A 3891-nucleotide genomic window follows, 5' to 3' on the forward strand; every position below is an offset into this window, starting at 1 on the left:
ATAGATCATGCCCTACCAAGCTTGGACATGGTTTAAGAAAGTATAACAAGGCCAATGACTACAGCTAATAATTTCAAGCTAAAATCTACTATGATTCAGATAATTTAGAATAATCTGTAATTTAGGGGTACCATAACAGAAGACCCTAATCAACATATAAAATGGTTCCTCCAACTCTATGATACTTTTAAGTATAACGGGGTCACTGATGACACTATTTGCTTTCGGTTGTTCCCCTTCTACTTGATTGATAATGCTTTTTCTTGGTTAGACTCGTAGGGTCCTGGGTCTATTACAACATGGGATGAACTCACTGGAAAGTTCTTATAGAAGTTGTAAAGCAGTTCAACTAAGAAGAGAGATTGTTATATGTAGATAGATGGAGGGAGAAAGTTTCTATGAGGCATGGGAATGTTTTAGAATATTGATTAAAAAATACTCACACCATGAATTTCTTGAGTGGATATGGCTGCATGTATTTTATAATGGGTTGGATGCAAATGCACGATCTGGATTAGATGGAGTAACAAAAGGAGCCCTTATGAATAGAACTATGAGGATACATATGAAATTATTGAGAACATGACACTAAACTCCTGTCAGTGGCCAATTGAACGTTTCACATATGATCAGAAACTTGCTATGGTTAAAGCTATCCAAAAGCATGATAAGTATCAGCAAATAGTGGATAAACTTAACCGTATTGAATCTACTTCTACACAGTCTATGCATGAGGGAGATAAGTCACTCTTCCATGATATCAATAATCTTTTTGAGGATATAAACTACATTGGCAATAGGGGTGGAAACCCTTACTCGAATACATACAACCTCGATTGGATGGATCACCCAAACATGAGATGGGGAGGAAACCAATGAGGAGGTAACAGTTCAAATCAAGTTAAAAATATAATTACTAGCCTCCTTATTTGTAGAAACCTCAGGATAGGATCAACCCTAGTGACCATATTGCATGTGGTCAACAACTAGATAGAATTGAGGAAGAAATACGGTTAATGAGAACTGATGTCAAATAGCTGTAGTCTGAATGCACCAATTCAACAAGAACATTGACTAAGATCGAAGATCAAATGAGCCAATTGATGAGCATGATGGGTGACATCAAAAGACAATTTGGCACAGGCATTCCCAGTAACATGGAAGATAATCCATAGAGAGAAGGTAAGGAGTATGTGAAAGCAATTGCACTCCGATTGGGCAAAGTACTGTATAGCCTAGAAACCACTACTTTGGAGACAATTGTAGAGAAGAATGGCGATCCTCAAGAAGTATCTCTAGAAAGAAAAGATAAGATAGAATCAGAGGAGGTAACCACACCGACAATGGAGATAGAGAAGGAAATAACTAACGAGTTTGTCGGTGCAAAAATCCCATTCCCTTCAAGACTAGAAGGAAAGCAAAACCAGGATAAGAATGAATTTGTAAGTTTCCTAAACCTGTTTAAAACATTAAATGTTAACCTAACTTTAATTGAGTTAATTGAAAAGGTTCCCAAGTACGCTAAGTTTTTAAAGGAGATTATGGCTAAGCGTAAGAAAATTAAGGTAGTAGAACAAGCTACTTTAAATGCTTACTGTAGCGTGATTATTTCAAGACAAGTACCTCAAAAATTGAAAGACCCAGGAAGTTTTAGCATTCCAATAGAGATAGGGAGCATTCATTTTAATAGAGCTCTATGCGATCTTGGAGCTAGTATTAATTTAATGCCTCTATCGATTTTTGAAAAACTCGGTTTAGGGGATTTGAAAACTACTCAAATAACATTACAGTTGGCTGATAAGTCTTCGGTATGTTGGAAAGGGGTATTGAAAGATGTGTTAGTTAAAGTACGAAGTTACATTATCCATGCAGACTTTATGGTGCTTGATTTCGAAGAAGATTGTGAGATATCGATCTTATTAGGTAGGAGGAAGTTAGGGGAACAATGTTAAAAAATATTTATTTCTAAATTCCTCGAGTCAAGGGACACACTTCCTTTTATACATGTAGAAAGAATAAATAGGTTTAAGGAAATGGACAAATGGGCACAGGAGGAATGGCACAATGGACGATTGGCCAATACTGACAGAATAAGAAAATCATCTATCGCTGAATTGATAACACTGTCGGGTGAATCTGACAGTAAAACTCAAAATTTTTTGAAGTGTTTCTTGACTTTTGTAAATTATTGTATATTTAACTAATCAACTACTTTAGATTTTTATATTGTATATTTAACTAATCAACTACTTTAGATTTTTACTTTTATTTTATATGGGTTCATCTCTAAATTGAAACATCCTTAAAGCTGGAGTTTTTAGCTGGAATAGAGTTAGTGTTCTGACATCACCCCAATGAGTTGCAACATAATAGACAGTTTTCTTCAGACCTCTAAACTTACGAGCATGTTGTGACACAAAACCCCTGGGTCGTGACATCGGTATATTGCCAGGGATGTCACTCCATGGGACCCCTATGTCATGAAATCGTTGTAATTTTCTACAGGGTTGACTCGACCTATTCGCGCATCCTAGTGGTTTAATCTTTAAATTACCCAAATTTTAACCCTTTAAAACTCTAGTCTATAACCTAAAACTCTACTTACTTCTAATTAAAACACATCTCAATCCCTAATCCCTTAAACCTTATCAAATCTCTTAAACCCTCTTAAACCCTAAAACCTTTAATTTTTTAAACATTCTATTTATTCTTAGCAAACTCTTTAACCATACTCGGGGCAACAAGGAATGGGAATATTACGAAAAAGCAAGGACTTTGATAGAATGTTTATTTTGCATATTTTACATGCTCAAGTCAACTTGTTCTTGAATTAATTCCTGCTAATTGGTGAATTTTATGCTTAAATCTTGTTAAGAACAAAATTCAGATGCTTTATTACAAAAACAAGCAGAAAAGGATTCAATTGGAGCATGAACAATAGAAGAGGGGACAAATCAGAAATTTGGAGACATTTAAGGGCTAATTAGATTTTTGACCTGTAAAAGCCAAATTTAGAAAAGAAAAACTAATATTTTATTTCATATAATTAGTGGGTAGGTGGGAATAGCCTAATTTTAGTTTATGGTTTGTATAAAAATAGGGTGTATGGTGGACTTGAAAAGACACACCTTGAATATCTGAAAATTGAATAAAAAAATCAATTCATTTCTTTCTTTATTTGTGTGAAATAGTAGTAGGCATTCTGTAAACTTTCCTTTCCTTTTTGAATATTTACGGTTTATTTTTTCCCAAATTCTTCCTTCATTTCATCTCCCACCATTTCCATTTAAGCTATTTCCATCAACTAACAAAAGCATGATTAATTTATGATTCACTAAATCTCTACTTAGCTTTAGGCCGGTATTCTTTCTGATCAAGAATCATGAGAAATGTATCTGCATTAAAAATCTTTCATAACGGTATTCACCGTCTCTCCAGAATACTGGGATTGACAAATTTATCCCTTAAAGTTAACTCAATTTCAACTCAAAAGTGTGCTTTAGGTTGGAGTCATTTTGGCGTACAGTTGGGAAGACGAGTCAGCCATGCTATATTTAGATTGGTACGAACAAAATGGCATATCCTAGCGAGGTCATACTAGTGGGATTTTTGTCAAGGAAGATGGTGATCGGATTTAAATGTCCAGTGCAATTGAAGCTATTGATCCAAGTTGGGTTTTTTAGAATGCAAGGCTATCGGGGTCTTGAATTGCGAACACGTGTATTGCAGTTAGACAATCGATAAGGGTTGATTTGCAAGTCATACGGAATCAACTATGAAAGGAAGACGCCACTATAACTAGCTTATTGTTTGGAGGAGAAAACTCATTTTCGAGGATTGATTCAAAAAATTGAATTCATCGAGTCTAGGGCTAAGTCTTTATAATTCTGT

The 3891-nt window shown here is 35.0% G+C and overlaps 1 non-coding gene across 1 annotated transcript; it reads right to left on the bottom strand.

The window, feature by feature from the left end:
- Positions 1–347: 347 nt before the first annotated feature.
- LOC128285788 (small nucleolar RNA R71) lies at positions 348–453 on the bottom strand. The gene has a single exon (XR_008276337.1). It is a non-coding gene; the product is annotated as a small nucleolar RNA R71 (small nucleolar RNA).
- Between the last annotated feature and the right edge of the window lie 3438 nt (positions 454–3891).

The sequence above is a fragment of the Gossypium arboreum genome, chromosome 12 (genome assembly GCF_025698485.1).
Source record: "Gossypium arboreum isolate Shixiya-1 chromosome 12, ASM2569848v2, whole genome shotgun sequence".
Lineage (NCBI taxonomy): Eukaryota > Viridiplantae > Streptophyta > Magnoliopsida > Malvales > Malvaceae > Gossypium > Gossypium arboreum.